The sequence below is a fragment of the Lathyrus oleraceus genome, chromosome 2, assembly GCF_024323335.1.
Source record: "Lathyrus oleraceus cultivar Zhongwan6 chromosome 2, CAAS_Psat_ZW6_1.0, whole genome shotgun sequence".
Classification (NCBI taxonomy): Eukaryota; Viridiplantae; Streptophyta; class Magnoliopsida; order Fabales; family Fabaceae; genus Lathyrus; species Lathyrus oleraceus.
In genome coordinates this window covers 260,125,207-260,146,994 of record NC_066580.1, presented here as the reverse complement: position 1 = coordinate 260,146,994, position 21,788 = coordinate 260,125,207, and the positions used below count along the sequence as shown (strand labels likewise).

At 40.1% G+C, this 21,788-nt stretch overlaps 1 long non-coding RNA gene across 13 annotated transcripts; it reads right to left on the bottom strand.

The window, feature by feature from the left end:
• Nucleotides 1–18,099: 18,099 nt before the first annotated feature.
• Nucleotides 18,100–21,019, bottom strand: LOC127119082 (uncharacterized). 13 transcript variants are annotated; one of them, XR_007802610.1, is made up of 5 exons: nucleotides 19,970–21,018; nucleotides 19,594–19,862; nucleotides 18,994–19,506; nucleotides 18,441–18,892; nucleotides 18,100–18,315 (listed from the first exon to the last, which is right to left on the bottom strand). It is a non-coding gene; the product is annotated as an uncharacterized LOC127119082 (long non-coding RNA). The 13 variants fall into 13 exon arrangements; XR_007802609.1 differs by having other exon boundaries at nucleotides 18,441–18,901; nucleotides 19,091–19,506; XR_007802608.1 differs by having other exon boundaries at nucleotides 18,441–19,260; nucleotides 19,380–19,506.
• Nucleotides 21,020–21,788: the final 769 nt, after the last annotated feature.

The following is a 21,788-nucleotide window of genomic DNA, read 5'->3' as shown; positions in this document are numbered from 1 at the left end:
TATTTTCAAAAAAACAAAAAGAACTAACAACATCATCTCACCATTTTGGAAACTTTGTGCTTTTCTCTTAAACTTTTCTAAAGAGAGCATTTAGATTTGAATTCTCATTGGTTGAGATATAATTCTCCCATTCCATAATATTTTAGTTGTAAGTCTTTCCATTTATTAGAGGTTAGTGGCATACTTGTTAATTGAATCCAAGTTGGAGCCCTCCGTCTTAAATGTTGTATTCTCCCTTTGATAACAAAAGATCTTTAATCTTTTGTTAAAATCAATCCACCCATCTTTGAAATTTTTACCATGAACTACGAGGTTTTGATCCCTCATTTTTATGTTGGTACGTAGGCATAAGACCGAAGGTCTTGTCAAACACAAGATTGTATATAAATAAATTCTTTTGTCATGCCCTCATTCTATTTTTATAGCAAATATCTTTTTCAGTTACAACATTTGCACACAAAAAGGGCTCCCTAGGAGTACCTAGGACACTTTGGGTGTCAATACCTTCCCTCTGTGTAACCAACCCCCTTACATGTAATCTATGACATTTTATTAGTTTTGATTTGAAAACTTCTTATCTTTGGGTTTTTGTTCGTACTTTTCCCTTTTTCCTTTGGAAACAATAAAAGCGCGGTGGCGACTCTTGTTTTATTGACCTTGAGTTAACCGATAGCTCGATGGTCATGAATTTACCGCTACAGAAAGAAAGTGGTGAATCTACTAGGGAGTAGTCCTCAGTGGGTTTAGCCTACTTTTTTTGTGTATTTAATTTGTTGATTGTTGATGTTTGATGTTTGTATATAGTGTATGTGTGATACTTTATGTCTGTTATGCTTGGTAATCTTTGTATGGTGAGATAACTTCTAACCCGAAATTGAGTGCAATTTAAGATAGGAGGGTGGTATAGTCAAGTTGGCTCTGAAGGAGTGTTCCTAAAAGAGTTGACATGAGATCCCCCACTTAATGGAGACCCCTTTGGAGTTAATGATATCACACGATTAAGTCATGGATAGGCATTACTTTCTCTGATTTGGGGATTCGAGAAGATGAGGACCATAGAACATTTAACCCAACTTGGCCTATTTAGGACGTAGTAAGGAGACTGATCAAGTGTAGATTTGATAATAGTTATTACGCGATACTACAGTCAGACGAGGCTCTCTTTAGAATACTATAGATTGATGAGTTACTCATCCTAACCTATAATATCCAATAGATGGGATAACGACTCTGGGAAATTTTTAGAACATGATCTACTGGTTTTTATCCTTAGTACACTCCTTTGGGATGGTTCTTAACCTAACTCCATACTCGTGACTCACAACAAACCCATTGATTCTCGGTTGATCCGATCAGTCTCATCAATATCAAAGGAACTTGGGTGTTGATAGGATAAAAAACATAATCCACCAAAATGGATAATTAGTCTTGATGATGACATAATCCACCAAAATGGATAATTATTTATTTTTAGAATATAATTTTATTAGGTTCAATTTTTTTATATATATTTTTTCTTTTTTCTGAATATTTTTTTTTAAATTGTTTTTTTTATGTTTTTTAAATTTTAAAAGAAAAAATATTTTAAAACCTCATAAAATTTGTTTATGAACAATTATGAGAGATTTTAGAAGTTTGAACAATTTTTTTGATGAATTATTTATTTTATGAACAATTATGATTTATAGAGATATGATTCATAATTATTTTATTTTATGACCCTTTTTATGTAACACATCATACTTTGGGATTGTTTTTAATCGAGATATTATTTGTGGTGATTATAAAAGTCAAATTTAAAGTAATTTTTTAAAATAAATATTTTTTTACATAAAATTGTTTTATAACTTAGTGAAAATAAAAAAGTTAGTTAAAAGAAAATAAAATTATTTTTGATATAAAATTGATTTTTTTAAAATATAGTTTTAAAAACTATTTTTTTTTATAAAATGGGTTTTGAAATTGTTTTTTTTAAGAAAATAAAAAATTGGTTTTAGAGAAATTGATTTAAAACTGTTTTTTTTTTAACTATTTTTTTTTTTGAAAAACCGGTTTAAAATCAAACCGATCCACTTATAAACCGATTTCTAAAAAATAAATTGGTTTTATGAAAATAGTTTTAAGAACCAAACCGAACCATATATATGGTTCAATTGGGTTTGGTTTATGATCCATGCACACCCCTAGTTGTTGCTATCAAATTGGACTACTATCCGCTCAGGGGTCTTGAACACAGGAACAATTACATTTACATCATCTATATCTCTTGACTGGCAAATTTGGATAAGCCCTTCATCTATCAACCTCTGAATATCCCTTTTGACAATGACACATCCTCGAGGGTTCACGCTGCATATCACACAACCATCATGGTCATGCTCGCAATCACTGACCAAACAGATATCTTTATGAATTGCAACCAAAGAATGTCTGATATGGCGGACATCATAAACCTTATACTCTCCAGGACAACCATCTACTATATTAACAGAAGCATTACCATGCGGGGGCAATAGATTATGTTGGTTCTAAGTGTTGGCAACAATTTTGGTAAAACAAAGAGAGTTCACAAGATGTTATGTGTCATGTCTTAACATAAGATATCCTATGTACCTGATGGAGTTCAAGAACATGATCATGCAGGATTGTTTCAGAATGTCATATACAATGCCATGGCTTCTGATAATGTGTTCCTGCTGGAGTTGAAATGGAAAAACATAATTATGCAGGATTGTATCAGGATGTCATACACGATGTCATGACATCTGATGTTTGTGTACCTGCTGGAAGTTATAAAAGGAATTATGGAATTATGCAGGATTTTTCCAGGATGTCAGACCCGATGTCATGACATTGTGTACACAGAACATTCAGTGTGAATGTTTGGTGTTTTGTGATTGCACAATTAATGGCAATCTATGTATAATTGAAGATCTGATTTGCAGGCGTATTCAATCATGGATTACAACCTGATTTACTTATTTTCCAAGGAGATCTAACCAGCTGTTATGAAAAGATTTAATTGGAAAATAGATTTAGGGTTTTCAAGATGTCCAAGCCCAGCTGAAAGATTCTATAAAAAGGGACTTAGAAAACCTGTTTTACAACACAACCAATACTGAGCGAAATATAGAGAGAGAGCTAGGGTTTGTGTCTGTTTAGTCGTGAGACTTGTAATCCATTCAAGTCATCTTTTGATGATTGAATTTGACTGATTTGTGGTTGTAATTTGTCACTCTAAAGCTGTTAAGCAAGAGTGTGTGTCTACTTGATCAAAGTTGTGACGCAAGATCAAGTGTGTGTCTACTTGATCAAAGTTGTGAAGCAAGATCAAGTGTGTGTCTTCTTGATTGAAACTATGAAGTAAAATCAAGAGTGTGTTATTGAAAAGTGTTTTCTTTTCTCAAGGGATTGTTGTTTAAGATCACAGGTGTGATTGTAGGGAAGTGAGTGGGTTCTCATATCTAAGAGTGCTTAGGTAGAAATTGCACGGGTAGAGATTAGGTGAGAAAGACTGTAACTTGTTGAAGTATACGGAGAGTCTTTGAACTGATTCTATTTTAGTGAATTTTCTTCCTGGCTTGGTAGCCCCCAGACGTAGGTGAGTTGTACCGAACTGGGTTAACAATTGCTTGTGTCTTTTGCTTTACCATTCTATATCTTTCTTCTGTTTGTGTAACTCAGATATTAGTGTCGTGACATTACCTTCAACATCTCATATCTGATACCAGAATTTCAATTGGTATCAGAGCAGGCATCCTGCTCTGGTTCTGGGTGAGATATAGGGATAATACTTTCTGGTACAATGGAGAGAGATGGAGGATTTGTTCACAGACCACCAATTTTGGATGGTTCTAACTATGACTATTGGAAACCTCGAATGGTAGCCTTTCTAAAATCTCTTGATAACAAGGCTTGGAAGGCTGTGTTAACAGGCTGGGTGCATCCTGTAATTACTAAAGAAGGAGAAGCCACTACTGAGAAGAAGCCTGAAGAACAATGGTCCAAGGAGGAGGATGATCTAGCCCTTGGAAATTCTAAAGCATTGAATGCAATATTCAATGGAGTAGACAAGAATATTTTCAGGTTGGTGAACAACTATGAAGTGGCCAAAGATGCTTGGGACATTCTCAAGACCACTCATGAAGGCACCTCTAGGGTAAAGATGTCTAGACTTCAGCTGCTCACCTCCAAGTTTGAAAATTTAAGGATGAAAGAAGATGAAAACATTCATGAATTTCACATGAGTATCCTTGAAATTGCTAATGCCTCAGGAGCCCTGGGAGAGAAGATGACAGATGAAAAACTGGTAAGAAAAATACTCAGGTCACTCCCTAAGAGATTTGCTATGAAGGTGACTGCCATAGAAGAGTCTCAAGACATTTCCAACATGAGGGTTGATGAGCTAATTGGTTCTCTCCAAACATTTGAGATGGGATTAAATGATGGTTTTGAAAAGAAAACCAAGAGCTTGGCCTTTATGTCAAACACAGAAGAGGAAAAGAGTCAGGAGGTTGATGAAGATTTGGTCAATGAAGTTACAATGCTGGGAAGACAGTTCAATAAAATGTTGGAAAAGATGGATGTAAGACCTAAGGCAAATGTCAAGAACATCTCATCTGACATCAGTAAATCCAACAATGCTGGAAGAAGAGCAATATCATATGAGAAGCTCAAAGAAGGAAAAGAGGTACATTGCTATGAATGTAATGGGTATGGACACATCAGGACTGAATGTGGAACCTACCTCGAGAAGCAGAAGATGAGTCTTGCTGCCACCTGGTCTGATGAGAGTGAAGCAGAGGAAGCTGCAAATCTTGTGACTGCTTTGACAAGAAGATGGGGATCTGATGAAGATTCAAGTGATGATGAAGTAACCTTTGAAGAATTGGCCTCTACCTATAGAAAGTTGTGTCATAAAAGTGTAGAGTTATGCAAACAGGTTGAAAGCCAGAAGAAGGAAATAACTCAACTTGAGGATGAGAAGGTAGAATACTTGGAAACCATCTCCAAATTACAAACAGAAGCAGTGGTTCTGAATGCCAAGCTAGATGAAAATCAAGAAGCTGAAAGTCAGAAGATAGCACAGCTCGAGAGTGGGAAGGAAGATCATGTGAAAATCATCTCTAAGTTCAAAACTGAAGCCATGTTCCTAAGTTCTAAACTAGAAGAGATGACCAAATATGTAAGGATGTTAAGCAATGGATCTGACTCCTTAGACAAGTGTAACACCCCAAAATTTGCCCTCCTCATTCATGCATTCATTTACCATTTCATATTGCATTTCATCATGTCAATCAGAATTAGATCCAAGAAACTTTAAAAAAAAAAAACGAAAAAAAAAACGAAAAATAAAACGAAAAAAAAAAACAAAAAATAAATAAAAATAAATAAATAAATAAAAATAATAATAAAAAAAATAAATAAAATATAATAGAAAAAACTTGGACTTGGACCTCTCTCATTTGAGCCCACAAAGCCATGAAAATCAGGTTATAAAAGAGGGAGATCAGACAGAAAAAGGAAGGGAAGCAAAATACTCTGAGGTTTCCTTGGAACAAAACCCTGGACAAAACCTGAAGAGAAACCTGACAGAGAACTCAGAGCAACCCCCAGGCAGCTCTGAAAAATTCAATCTGACTCACACACTTTCATCTCACGCAAACCCTAACATTGCCTTGCAAACCCAGCCGTGCCATTTGATTTCAACCGATCTCTCCAATCAGGTTTGCCCTTATTCCCATTACCTTTATGCTCTTAATTTGGATCATATGAATGTATGAGGTATGATGGATGAATTTCATTATGTTTTTGCCCATGGGTTTAATATGTATATGAATGTATAAACAATGCCTTGAATGTTTAACCGTTTAATTTTTTAGTGTATGCCACAGGGTTTGAGGTTTCTGAAACCATACTGTTATCCATGAAAAAAATGCTTATCGTGTTTCACTAACCCTTTTGTTAAGTTTTTGTGAGGGCTCACAGACTCTTGCAGAGATGGTTTGCGTGGTTTTCCCACTTTATTTGTGGGATACCCCCTGGAGGTTCATTCCGATTACCTGTACTGACTCACCTTTCTTTGATGGCATTAGCTTGGGAGATCCCTGGGTTTCTTACTCCTTTAATTGCTGTTACTTCGGATCTTTATCCGTGTGGTACTTTTACCTCTTTTCCGCATTTTATCGCTTTCTTAGCTGGAAGACCTCGATAGGAGGCATTTGTTTTCTTATGTTTATTTACTTCTGAGCCCCTTGTGGGCACATTTACTTTATACATGTTTATTTTGTATGTGTTCGTATTCCTGCAGGTAGCGCGGTTCCTTCGTCAAGGACTGCCTTTTTGCCCTTGAGCATCCCAAACCCTAAAACCCAAAGCAACACGTTAACTCCTTCTACTACAGGCGAGTAAGTCTCCAAAGGTCGAGCATCCGGTAGATTGCGTAGTGACGTCGTTCGTCCAAAACCCAATCCATAACCCCATAGTTAGCCGAACTACGTTTTGCTCTGATTCTCAGGCCAGATGAGATACGTAGGCATAAGACGCGATGTCTTAGCGAGCACAATTACCCTTAACCCCTAGGTAGCCGAGCTACGAAGACTCTGATTCTCATATTCAGATGAGATACGTATGCAGTGGATGCGACATCCGCGCGAGTCATTTTCATTTAACCCCCCTTTTTTAGTAAATAACACATTAGATAAACCCACACCCTTTAGACAAGAACTACAAAAGTGGATCCCGTAGAGTACTACGGATGCGTAGGGGTGCTAATACCTTCCCTTCGCATAACCGACTCCCGAACCCAAGATTTGGTTGCGAGACCCCGTCTTGTCCTTTCCTTTTTCAGGTTTACTTCGAGCGTTTCCTTTCCCTCCTTTGGGATGAATAACGCACGGTGGCGACTCTTCTATCATTTTCTTTCGCTGGTTGTTTTTTCGCGCACTGTATTTTTCAGGTTGCGACAGCTGGCGACTCTGCTGGGGACTGAAAGAAGTTGACCTCTTGCTGGTCCATCTTCCCTAAGCGAGTCCCTCCTAGCTTGTGTGATTTCTTGTTTATTGGGTGTTCATGTTTTTGTACATTTATTTGCTTACCTGCTTGCATGCATCTGTTGTATCTGTTGGATCTGTTTGTTTGTTTGTTGGGATGGGGTGTTCTATGAGAGATAAGCCCATTACCCAGGCTTGAGTGTACACACAGGTTTTAGAGTGGATAATCATGAGGCTTGCGTGGCGTGTTGCTACGTTAAGTCGTTCGTGAAGAACCACACCCAGACGAGGTTTCTTTTGGATATATTATGTCTTACGGGTGTTCCGTAACGGCAGGATGTTCCTCTAGAAATCGTCGACTCTGGTGACCATTTCCCGAGAACTCAGTCGAGGCCTCTCCTCCGAGACGTGATTATGTTAGCTCTGGTGGGCGCATTCTCGCTGCTCAATCCGAGGATCCCGAGACTGGGAACTTGCTATTAGGATGTCCTGTTGAGGGGAGTCAATGGAGGTCTTTTGTCCCGTAATAATACCAAACCTTCAGTGGTAAACGTATTATTCGCGACTGAAGGGCTGAAGCTAACGAACTTCTGTTCTTAGAACCTATCAGTGAGGGGCGGGCTAAATTCAGGAAACCTTAACCTCCAACCAACCCGGTTTTCTGGAGCAGAGTTTTGGTCTTGTATTATATTCCTCAGTGAATTTCTCTCCAGGCAGTGCAACCTGACAGATGTTCAAGCGGATCGATCAATTCTGATTGACATGCCATTGCATTGCATAACATCATCTGCATATTTGCATCCAGCATCTCATGCTTATTCATTTGCAGGGTATTCCCTTTCAAAACGGCGGTGCCTTAAAACTGAACAAGCAGTGCATCGCATACCATGCATATTAACCCTTGTCTGTTTTGCAGGTGTCACCGCAGTGTCTAATGTTTGTTCCCTGTATCAGGCAGTTATTGGTCCCAAGCGAGTCCACAGGTACCCGACAAAGGAAAATTGTCCACAGCTAGCGATGGACCAAGTACAAAAAGAGCTGGCTGATATGCGTGAAAGGATGGATCAGTTCATGACATTGATGACTGGTATGGCGGAAGGCCAGGAAAAGCTGAGGGAATTGGTTGAGCAACCGAGACCCGATCCGGAGGTGGAGATACCAAATGCTGAGGGAAACCCTGGTAACCCTGGGAACGCTGATAACCCTGTGAACACTGGTAACGCGGGTAACGCAAATGCTGATGGAAACCCGGGTAATGTTGGCAACACGGGGAATGTTGGAAATGGTATTGGAGGAAGGTACAATATGAATCAAGGAATTCGGATTAACGGGCGCCCTGTTACTGAAGATTATTAGTATGATCAATTTTCTTTGCACGACGAGGCCCTCGAGACCACTCGCCGTATGGATGAGCTTGCTGAGAAGCTCAAATCTTTGGAGTCTCAAAATTCCTTAGGCTTTGATGTCACAAATCTTGGTCTGGTTCAGGGAGTAAGGATTCCTCACAAGTTCAAACCCCCTACTTTTGAGAAATACAACAGGGCTTCTTGCCCACGCACTCATCTCCAATCTTATCTGGGAAGGTTAGGAGCTCACACGGAAGATGAAAAGCTGTGGATGTACTATTTTGAAGACAGTCTAACTGGAGCTTCTCGTGAATGGTATTCTCATTTGTCTCGTACTACCATCAAGAGCTGGAAAGACTTGGCAGAGGCTTTTGTCAAGCAATATCAATACAACTTGGACATGGCTCCAAATCGGACCTTGTTGCAAGGTATGTCTCAGACTGCCAAGGAAACCTTTAGAGAGTATGCTCAGCGTTGGAGACAGATTGTTGCGTCCGTCCAACCCCCTATGTCTGAAAGGGAGATGGCGGACATGTTCATGAACACTCTTCAAGGCAATTATATTGAGAGATTGGCTGCTTGCCCGTCAATCAGCTTTGCAGAGACAGTAATTGCTAGAGAAAGAATCGAGAGTCTGTTGAAGATGGGCCGAATTCAAGACAATAGTGCTTCCAACTCCCAAGAGACCGTTTGCTGGTAACGGTCAGCGAAGAAAAGAAGGCAAGGCAAGCGTTGTGTATGCCGGCAGAGGTAGGGGTAGAGGACGCCCTAATTATTATCAAGATCAAGTGGCCGCAGTCACTATTCCAACACCTATTCCTCAACCGCAATATCATCCGCAACAACAACCCAGGTACAACAATCAACAACAAGGAGGTAATCCGGGTCAGCAGAGACACTATCAACAACGTCCAAGGCAGACGGACCGGGTCATCGAGCCAATCCCAATGCCTTATTCAGTATTACTTCCCAAGCTGATTGACATGAATCTGGTTACGTTGAGAACTCTGGCCCCACCAATCGATCCCAATAATTTGCCTAGAGGTTATGATGTCAACGCCAGATGTGCTTTTCACTCCAACGCACCTGGCCATACTACAGATAATTGCAAGGCTCTCCAGTTAAAGGTACAATATTTGAGAGATGCCCAAGCTATCAATTTTGCTCTGGTGCCTAATGTTATCCAGAACCCGATGCCGGCTCACGGCGGGTAGAGGATTAATGTTGTTGATAGTGGGGAAACTTTGAATTTGGTTTCTGATGTGACTAAGGTGAAGACTTCGCTATCGGTGGTTAAAGACCGACTTCTGAAAGGACAGATTTTCCCGGGTTGTGGGGAAGAGTGCATAAATTGTCAAGCTGCCGAAAACGGATGTGACAGTTTGAGAAGGGGTATTCAGCAACTGATAGATGAAGGTTGTCTTCAGTTCGATCAGGCCCGTCCAGTGAAGAATGATGTATCGACGGTGACGTTTTATTTCACTCCTGAAGAAATATATGTTCCCGAGAGACTCGCTCCGACAACAATATATTTCCCAGAAAGTACAGAACCAGCAGCGGTGAACATCGAAAGTTCAGCACCAGTTGCAATTTACTCTGACAGCCCTCAACCGACTTTGGTTGGTCCGATCACCATCACAATACCAGGACCCGTTCCGTATGAGAAAGATAGTGCTATCCCGTGGCACTATGGGGCTGATATCTACTGCCAGGGGCAGAAAGTTAACGAAGAAGACATTGACATTGGTAGCTCCGCTGTAGACAATGTTGGAGGGGTTGGTGGCTTCACTCGCAGTGGACGCCTATTTGCACCATCAACATTACGCGCGAATACTGAAGTCGAGGCAGCTGCCAAGGCTAAAGGGAAACAGATGGCCGCCGAAGAGGTTACTACTGAGGAAGATCCTCCTAAGACCGCATTCGAGAAAGAAGTGGATGAGTTTATGAGGATTATCAAGAAAAGTGACTACAAGGTAGTCGACCAGCTAAATCAGACACCCTCAAAGATCTCCATTCTCTCACTATTGTTGTGCTCTGAGGCGCACAGAGCAGCCTTGTTGAAAGTACTGAATATGGCCTATGTTCCACCGGAGATAACTGCTAACCAGCTGGAGTCGGTAGTTTCCAATGTAAACGCTAGCCGGGGGCTAGGTTTCACCAATAATGACCTGACATCTGAGGGCAGGAATCACAACAAAGCCTTGCATATCACAATGGAGTGCAAAGGGGTGATGCTTTCCCATGTTTTGGTTGATACAGGCTCTTCTCTGAATGTTCTTCCAAAGAAAGCCTTAACGAAGTTGGATTGCGATGACACCATCCTGAGGCCAAGTAACTTAGTTGTGAGGGCTTTTGATGGCTCTAAGAGAGCTGTCTTTGGCGAAGTTGAGTTGCCAGTTAAGATTGGACCGTAGGTGTTCAAGAGCACCTTTTATGTGATGGATATCCAGCCTGCCTACAGCTGTCTGCTAGGTCGGCCTTGGATTCATGTTGCCGGTGTTGTTACTTCTACCCTTCACCAGAAGCTCAAATATGAACTAGAAGGTCAGGTCGTCACTGTCTGTGGTGAAGAGGATATTTTTGTTAGCCACTTGTCTACGTTTAAGTATGTAGAGATGGACGGCGAGATGCACGAGATGCTGTGTCAGGGCTTCGAAGCCACAAACATCAATGAGGTCGCGCCCGAAGCTGTCTTTTCACCTGAGTTTGAGAAGGTCGGGACTTCTATCTCTTCATACAAGCAAGCTGTCGAAGTGGTTAAAGCTGGTAATGCCCAAGGCTGGGGCAAATTTGTGGAGCCAGTCATCAAAGAAGACAAGTTTGGATTGGGGTATGCTCCGGGATCTCAGAAGAATGAAATCGGTACTCTCTCCAGTGGGGGTTTGGTTTCTCCCCACATCGTCAATGCTGCAGATGAAGACAAGGCTGACAGCGACTGTGACTTAGATAGCTGGATTCGCCCGTGTGTCCCGGGAGAAAAGCTCGACAATTGGTCGTCTGAAAAAACCGTCTGGGTTACTCTACTGAAAGAGTGATTTTTATTGTTTTCCTTTATTACATGCATAATAAAGTCTTACACTTTGCCCAAGGTGTAACGGCTCATTTGTAGGGCCATCCATTTAGTTACATTTCGCAATTATTTTTATCATCAATAAAGGACGGCTTTTGCAAACAATTTTGTGTTCTCTTTCTTTCAGTTTTTTCTACTTCTACAAAAAAAATGGCAATGTTTCTTTTTTCGTTTTTTCTTTCTTTCCAAAAAAAAATCTCTCATTCTAAGGTAAAGCATGATCCTCCATCATGCAGAGCTGACCACCCGGATCTCACTACTAACGACACTGCTATGGCCAAGTATGACTTCGACAATCCTATCTATTAAGCCGAAGAAGGGGTTGAGGAAGATTGTGAATTGCCTGAAGGGTTAGCCAGATTGTTGAAACAGGAGGACCGAGCTATTACACCTTATCAAGAGGTGATTGAGACCGTCAACATCGGTACCGCAGACGACAAGAAAGAGATCAAGATCGGGGCAAGTCTACAGGCCGAGAGGAAAGACCGTTGATCATGTACTTGACTGTGTTAGAAAGGTCAATGGGTTGTGTGCTCGGTCAGCATGACGAGTCAGGTCGAAAAGAGCATGCAATATACTACCTTAGCAAAAGTTTACCGACTGTGAACAAAGATACTCATTGCTCGAGAAAACTTGTCGCGCTTTGGCATGGGCTGCTCGCCGACTAAGACAGTATATGTTGACTCACACGACTCTATTGATATCAAAAATGGATCCAGTCAAGTATATTTTTGAAAAGCCAGCACTTACCGGAAAGGTTACTAGGTGACAAATGATACTGACAGAGTATGACATCCAATACACTTCACAAAAAGCCATCAAGGGAAGTGTCTTGTCAGACTATCTTGCAGAGCAACCGATTGATGATTACCAACCTATGAGGTTTGACGTTCCTGATGAGGACATCATGTTTCTCAAATCGAAAGATTGAGAGGAACCACTCCCGGAGGAGGGGCCTGACCCTGAATCCAAATGGGTTATGATGTTTGATGGGGCGGTCCACGTCAATGGTCGCGGAGTTGGTGTAGTGTTGATCACACCGGAAGGGGGTTCATATGCCATTTGGTGCTAGAATAACTTTTCCCTGCACCGACAATGAATCCGAATACGAAGCTTGTATCCTAATACTTGAGGAAGCCGTCAATATACAGATTAAAACCCTGGATGTATACGGGGATTCAGCTTTGGTCATCAATCAAACCAACGGGAAATGGTATACACCTCAGCCTCATCTGGCTTCTTACAGAGACTACACGAGAAGATTGTAGACTTTCTTTTGAAGAAAACCAATTTGCTGATGCTTTGTTTACCTTGTCTTCGATGATTAAGGTGCTATGCTGGAACTACGTACCCAGAATTGACGTATCTCGGTCAGAGATGAATGAAGAAAGCATTTGGTCAGAAAGTGCGCCCTCGGGGGTATCAAGTCGGTGAATTGGTACTCAAAAGATTTCTTCCTCCCAACACAGATCACAGGGGCAAATGGACACCAAACTATGAGGGTCCGTACGTGGTTAAAAGGATTTTCTATGGCAGAGCTTTGATGCTAACAACCATGGATGGAGAAGGATTCCCGTCCCCTATTAACTCAGACGCAGTTAAAAAAAAATACTTCGCATAAAATAGACCCGCTGGACGATAAAAAGAATAGTCCAGGCAAAAAAAGGGCATCCCGACGAACCAAAAAAAAAGAATAAAGAGGTTCGGGCAAAAATTAGGGATATAAAAAAAGAGTACACCCGGTGAGTCGAAAACCCAAAAGGGTGGCTCAGGCAAAAATGGGTATCCCGGTGGATTGAAAACCCGAAAAGGGGGCGATCCAGGCAAAAGTTAGGGAATAAGCGAATGACTGTGATCTGAGTTCATCAGTGTTATATCACTGTTTCATTCAATCCGGCAATCTTCGAAGGTTAAAGATCGACTAATCATCCACTTCAGAAAGCAAGATGAGCAGAGCGTCTTGAGGACATACGAGCCATAACAGAGTCGAAACTCGGTGGGACCCCGTATCCCCATTGCCATTAGGATAGTTCTCTTTTTATAGCGATCACCTCTTTTCAGGGATCAGCTTCCTGATACCCTCGCCTATTTCTGGCACAAATTTTCTCCCCAGTAAGAGTCGAATAATTCAGTTAAAGAGCCTCTTTATTTTTCATTTATCAGTTTGTTTGCAAAAATGTCCGAATTTTTGATAAAACATATTGCATATGAACATAATGGTGGCTTTTGCAGATGATTTGCACAGGGAAACATTTAAAATTGCTTTGAATGTGCTTAATCCCGGACGGTGATTTCAAACCGAGTAATTCCCCCGAGGCATACGTGTATTTTTGGTTGCAGGTCATAGGAACCGGATGCCAAGTCATGAATCCTCATCCCCAAGCGGTTGACAAAGTCTCTCCTCAGCAGAGCATGTTCCCCAGCGGAGTTGACAGTGTCAGACTGTATCTTCCTAGCAACAGCTGAGTGGTTGCATAACCAACAGATGAGAGGGTGGTGTTCCCAGTGTTCATCTCATTCCCCAGCAGATTATTTTTAACAGATTTGTTAATCCCCAGCTTGAGGGCGATTAGCAAGTTCATATCCCCAGCAAAGGTCGTTTCCTACGACATTTCCCTAGGAAGTGTTTTCCCCACAAACTCTCCTCACAGAGCCTCGCCGAACAAAGTTTCCATAGTTGATACTCCCCCCGCAAGGTCAACTTTTCAGGCAGCCAATTTATTTTTGGTGGCTCATTGGTCCCGGCAGACGGATCATTCCCCACAGAGCATTCAAGGATTGATACAGCGATCTGTTCCCTACCGGAGTTTGCTTCCCCAAGCAGATTTCTTTTTACACCATGCATAACATTTGCATTTGCATGCATATCATATCAAGCATACACATAAGCTGATAAACAGGTTCTTCCAAGCAGATTGAAGAATTACTTTACAACCAAGGTCATGAGATCCAGCCAGAGGATCAAGCGTGAGTGATCCAGCCTGAGGGTCGTTTTGAAGATTCAGCCTGAGAATCGTTTTCCAGTGATCCAGCCTGAGGGTCATTTTGAAGATTCAGCCTGAGAATCGTGTTCCAGTGATCCAGCCTGAGGGTCATTTCGAAGATTCAGCCTGAGAATCGTGTTCCAGTAAGCCAGCCTAAGGCTCAATTTGAAGATTCCCCAGTGAAGTCGCCTACAAGCTTTATTTCCCCAGCAAGCCCAAGTCTAATTGAGGAGTCGTTATAACATGTTTTAGCCCGAAGAATATGTACGAAGCCCAAAAGTGGAATATTCTCGAAGCTGCATATCTAATATGAAGGTTGGGTGTAGATTTCAAAAGAGGGTCAACCAGCGCATGCCTCAGATGCGGGATCCTAATGATGGGAATTTATCATCAAAACAATCCAGATCTAGCCAGAAGATCGAAGTAGATTCAGCCAGAGAATCGAAACAAAGAAGATCTAGCCAGAAGATCGAAGTCAGGTCTAGCCCGAAGACCGGAAATAGATTCAGCCAGAGAATCGAAACAATTCAGATCTAGCCAGAAGATCGAAGTAGATTCAGCCAGAGAATCAAAGGAAATAGATTCAGCCAGAGAATCGAAATGAAGGACATCTAGCCAGAAGATCGAAGAAGATCTAGCCAGAAGATCAAAATCGTATCCAGCCCGAGGATCAAAATTAATATCCAACCAGAGGACTAAATTGAGTATAGGTTCAGCCAAAGGATCGAAACTCCAGATTAAGCCAGAAGACTGATTCAGATCCAGCCAGAGGATCGGAAGAAAAATAAACAGCGCGGTGTATTTCCGCGTTTTTGTGGTGTTCTCGGAGCGCAAATTTTCGGTCTGCCTTTGGTATTCAATCACAGCACACCCCGTTTGTCTGATAAGCTGTTCGCTTTCATCCTACTCGGGTTAGTTGATGATTGAATAGGGGCAGCTGTAACACCCCAAAATTTGCCCTCCTCATTCATGCATTCATTTAGCATTTCATATTGCATTTCATCATGTCAATCAGAATTAGATCCAAGACATCTATTTTTGGAGGTGTAGTGCTCTTAGGCCATATTATACGGCAATGGAGATTGTTTTTGTAAGTTTCTTAACCAATAAGATATTCATCTTCAGGTTTGGTGATATCAATTTGATTACCTATCACATAAGATTTGAGAAGTTGACTAATAGATATACAACAAACATTGTTATTAAGAATTTGAACAAATAATTTGGTCATGTCTAACATAACTAAAAGAAGAATATGATTTATCAAGGCAAGGCAAGACCATGACAACACAATAACTTATAGAAACTAATATGGGTGAATCGAGAGAAAATCGACACACTCTATTGGGTTTCAAATCCTAGATATCCATAGTAAATTCTATCCATACCCCTACACTTATGCCCATACCCCTAAACTTATCCATATGCCTCTATATTTTATGAAAAATACCAACTTTACACTTGTGTGTTTTTAATTAATTTACCATTTTACATTTTACTATTCATTTGAGATTTTTGAAAAATTGCACCACTACAAGTGTGAACGTAACACTTCAGAAATACTTTTGGTACGTATTGAATGTTGAGGCTAGCGGAAATATACCTGAATGTATCGCACGCTCGGACATACAACAAAGTCGTCATCGAACTTTATTTATCCCCAAAGGGAAGGGAAAACATCGATAAAACCTGGGGGAAAGAGATATACTGGGTAAGAAAGTCGGTTATGCAAGGGGAAGGTATTAGCACCCCAAACATCCATGGTACTCCATGGGAATCTTTTTGATTGTTCTCGCTCGAATAGGTGTTATATCTAAAGATTACTCGCAAAATAATGGGAAAGGAAGAGAAATAGATAAAGTGCTCGATGATGATTGGGGCCCTTATGCCTACGTATCCTCATAGTGCAATGAGGAATTCAGAGCTTCGTAGTTCAAAGAACTAGTGGTGGGAGGTGAAAAGAAGTGTGACAGAGAGTATGGTTTTAACCAAAGAAGTGTATGATTTGAACTCCAACGAGGGGAAAAGATGATCCCAAGAGTAAGGTGGTATGAACCAACAAGTGATGACCTACAACACTGTATTGGAACAACTGAAAAAGGATTGAATTAAGTGTTTGATTACATAGTACAAACAGCTCTTGATTCACAAAGAGGTACTAGATGGAATACAATGAAATATTGTATTTGGCTCAAATGATAGGTATATCACATGAAGTGAATGAAGGTAGTATATGAATCCTCCATAGAGATGAATGAGGTGAAGTGACCGAAGTCACAGAATAGAGCACCTGGTGATAAGTGACTAAAAAGGTATAATTTGAAACCAAAAGTCAAGGTATATTGGAATCCATAGGGGAAATGGGATTTGTACCATAGAGGGAAACATGCATATTTGCCAAAAAGAAGGAATTAAATGTCTGACAATAAGTCAAACAACTCTAGGTACAAACGCGGATTATTCATTAGGCGTCCTAAAACGATGTATATGGAATTCCAAAGAAAGTGTATTTCAATGTCAAAGGAATCATATGTCACTGGGTGAACGATTTATGATCGACGGTAGGTAATTAATTGTGAAAGATATGAATGGTTCTCTAAGGCGAAGGAGGTATAATTAGAAGTATGCTCGCCAAGGATTCGCATCCTCGTGCCTACGTATTCTCATTGTGCAATGATAAAATCAGAGCAATCGTAGTTCGGAACTACGAGAACAAAGAAAGAGATTCAGAGTGATGAAAATTATAACTTGCACCAACAGAATGGTATCAAGGGAACTCACAAAGATGACTGGCTTCGAACCTGTAGTACCCCAAAATTTGCTCTCTCCTTTTACTTTTCAGCTGACTGCATCATTCATACATAATCAATATATACTAACAGGCTTCATTAGACTCAAGGTTGTTGGTCATTGAAAATCAGACTCATAGCTTAGAGACTGTGGTATGAATCAACATGCGGACTGAAATCCTAATTGTTGGTTTCTCGACTCTTGAAACCTATACCATGATGTTCATATGGGCATCTCAATCCTAATTCTTGGCGTTGATTCTATAAGGATCTGGTGTTTGATTTTATGGATGTCTGACATTGACCACTAGACCCTAATCATACCCCACTCTTACCTTGTCTAGACCCTCTTATGTCGGTCCATTTTGATTTCATAAGGGTTTGCATTCCTGATTCATCAGTGAATTTTTAATCCATTTGGTTCGTGTGTTACCATTTGATTCATAGGCTTAAGGGTTAGTTTCATTCATAAAGTCGAGCTGTTTGAAAAAAGTCAAATCATTTCCACTATACAAGTATCAAATTCATTCATGAACAAATGCCAATCACATTCATTGCATGGCCATACAAATGTCTATTACATAAGAAACAAAAAAAAAACATTGACCAAGGTGTTGACTTCGGTCAACGGTTGACTTTTGGTCAACTTTGACCAAAGTCAACCACCCATTAAGGGGCCCATACCTTCCTGATTTGCGGTATCATTGATCGCGTATATTCCTTATCCCATTTGGTTCAATTTACACCATTGTTTTAGCAAGCCAAATAATTCATTCACTTTTGTTCAGTTTAAGCATAGCATGGACATACATAAGCATTCAAGAAGATAATCCCTCCTTTCTTTTTTTCAATCTTTAAACCAAAAAAATCCACTTTCATGTACATTCATATGGCCATCCATTTCATACAATTACTTCATGCATAATAAAACAATTGGAATTGTATTAAACTTGGATGTACCATTCTTTTTAAAAATCAATTACATGTTGCTTTGTCATAAGGAGGGTTTAGTCACAAGAATTACATCACCACTTCACTAATACATTATACCCTACGACATTTCAAAAGCGGAGAGCTTTGGCAGCCCTCGGGATCCAATGCCGCATCCATATCCAACTTGGACAATGTTTAAACCTGCAGCAAATCAAGCAAAACATCAACAAATGGAACATTCAAGCATAACATTCAATTGCCATAAGAACTTCCTAAATTTTTCACAGGCATTGGTGTAACAGGAAATGGTTCTAGTTAGCATTAACCTAACATACTAATCTGTTGGAATAGCCCATAACAGGTTGAATCCATGTCAGTAGCCAACCGAAATAGCAGTAGCATTAATCAGTTTCAAGATTTGAACATCAGGAAATTAAAGCCAAACTGACGGTTCCTAGCAGAACCTATACAAACAGAATGCCAATTTAGTTCAGATAATAACATAAGTGTTCAACTGGCTTTTCAATTTCGCATTGAAACAACAAAAAGCAAATTAATGAATTTGAAATGAAAACAATTACGCACAACAACCATGGTTTCCACTCTAGCTTCACATAAAAAGCCTGTAAGCAACCCATCAAACCGGCACTTAGAGGTAGCATTTCAAGGACCTAATCAACTAACAGTAAGTTTTTCTAACCGGTATTCACCCACAAAGTAACGGTGCCGACACTCATAATAGAATTCCAACGACTAGCAGTCCAATATAGCTTGCCATCTACATACACTATCATGCTACAAATTAATAGATTGACATCTAAATTCACTAACAATTAACAAGTCAGTATTCATAATCCTTCAATATCAATCACGACTAACCTCGCCATGTCAAACCTGCAACAAGATCCAGCTCTATCGTGAAAATATTTGTTCGAATTTACAATCGATGTGAAGAGAACAATTTATGGTGTAATACCTGAGCTCGCGGAAGCATGCCCCATGAGAGCGGCGGCTGTTGAATTGAACTTGGTTCCTGGTTTAAATGGATGTTCGGTGAAGGGTATCTGCACTATACCTTTACGCAATCCTGCAGCAGGTAAACACGACAATCTGCAGCTTGGCCGGCACGGTTCGTTCCCATCCAGCCTGCATAATTCTATAACATAAGCCATGGGAGAATTTAGTTAATTTTGTTTTACAAAGTGAATTCCATAACAATCTGTAACAGGGCAATAGATTCTCCTAACAGCTAACAAATCACTAACATGATTTCTAAACTAACTCCTAACAGAAGTTAACCTTCACTAGCCTTGCATTTTGCTTCTAACGCTTCCTTTGACACTATACCGCTTACAGCTCCACATAGCGGCACTTTGTGAAAGCATCATGTACCTGCAAAATCAATGTAAACACAAAATTAACACAGTCTGTAAACCGACCGGCGATATGACGGAAAATGAGCTTCAACCATTCACATACCTTTCATTCGAACTGCAATTCCAAAACTAACACATAACTTGCAGCAAGTGAAGACGACACTTTACCATAATAATACAACAGTTCATCCAAACTAACATTAACATCGAAAATACATCAGCCTTCAGAATTAAATCATGGTATTCAATTGTCAAAATTCTGCCATCATAAGCTCCATAACAAAACGCCAACCGCAATGCTAGCAGACCAATTTGAGTGAGAGCTGCAAGTGAATTTTGCACCATGTGTTACACTTCAGAGACCCTGCGTCACTGCAAAACCCAGTTAAGTACAAAAACCATAACAGAAAAACCAAAAGAAATCATTGCCACCCCTTCATCTATAACAGAATTAACAACATCATGTCAACCAAGCGTACATTCAAGCCTAAACAGAAGTCTGCACGCAGCATGGATAAATAGATATGGGCATTCGTTTCATTGACGTTTTCCGCTCTTGTTTGATGCTAATAATGGAAACGAAAGGATTATCCAAAATTGACCCATCTGGTACGAGTGTACCGGACCATATCTAGGTCCCATTAACTATTGCCTGCAAAGCCATTCAAACGAAGTCGTCAAACGCATGGAAAACTAATCATTACTAACCCCAACCAACATTGAGTTTAAAAGAGTTTCAACCACCAATCCATTTAGTCCACAATCTAAACACTTTCCGTTTACCTTGGAGCAACTTATTCGCAAGATTCAAAACTCACCACCTGCATTTTTCATCGATCTTCAAGTCGCTGTCATTCTAAATACCAAACCTTCAACTCCTTCATGGTTTCAATTCCATTTTCAATCCAGCTAGTGAATCGCCATGCTTTCTATGAGAATTAGAAGAAGCAGAGGGAACGCCTGGTTGTGATAATGCTTGAAGTTTTGCTTCAACAAGTGAGGCAGTTGTTCCATTCGACGACATCGTGCGAATCAAATGCTTTAAATCAGGAAAAATCAAGTGGGCACATTAACCTCTTAGTATGTGCTGCTGTACAATTGCAGTAGCTTCAGCTGTGTCAAATGCTCTTAACCAAACCCTTGTCTGGTTTCTCGGTAGCCTAAAAATGCTAGTCGTATCTACATGGCCAAAGCAATTTATCGCAAAGAGAGTGGAATTAGGGCTTGAATCTTCGAATTGATGATGATGGAACGATACGAACCATAAGCTGAAGGATGAACACGACGATTCCGAACGCGGCGCGTTAGAGACCGGAGGCAATCTACGATGTGGATCAATTGCAAGGACGTGAGAGCGTCGAAATGTCGTCGTAGAATTGACCTAGGTTCGTTGCATAAACGTTTTCCAGATTGGTGTTTGGTGCTTGCATAATCACTTTTTTCCTAGCCTTTGGTTTCGTTCATGGATTAGGATTCTTTCTGCATAATCGCCTTTCACTTCAAATCCGCTTAAGGGGAAGGGAGTTTTGGATTGGTGTAATGGGATACGCTGGCCCAAATAGGAGGTTCGGTCCATTATCGTTCTCTGTTGATCCATGTTCTTCCTGCAGGCCAATCCACCCTTCTGTGTTCTTTCGGGCCGATGTGGGCTTAAAGCCATCTGAGCCCAAGGAATTATGATTCACACACCACATCTCCTCAACTCACACCTCCTGGCCCAATTCAATTTCTTTTTATTTTTAATTGAGTTTTACTAGGTTAATTAGCACAATTTTAGTTTAATTAGGTTAATTGTTGAAATTAGAATTAGAATCTTGATTTTAGGATATTAGGATTTTCATTAGGATATTAAAATTTAAGTAGAATTTTCATTAGAATTTAATTAGGATCTTTCCTTAGAATTTTAATTAGGAATTTTGATTAGGTTTAGTTAGAAACAATTAGGCTTTGATTAAATTTAGAATTACACTATTCTCAACATTAGGATTAGAATTCATCTTTAGGATTTTAATCAACTTTAAACCATAAATAAAATTAGACATATTTTGAAAATGACCGTTTTGCCCTTATGAGCTTATTTTTGGTATTTTTGTGATAGAGTGGCATGATCCCTTTAGGATTAGAATGTGACATAAGAGTTAATCTTTTCCTTACAATTGTAGGACTTAACATAGAATTTTAATCATGATTTTAATCAATATTTTGACATGCTCCCTTAGGATTTCTAACTTCTAACTTAGAATATTCAATCACTTTCTAATGCATGATCCCTTAGGATAGATTCTAAGAATTACTAAT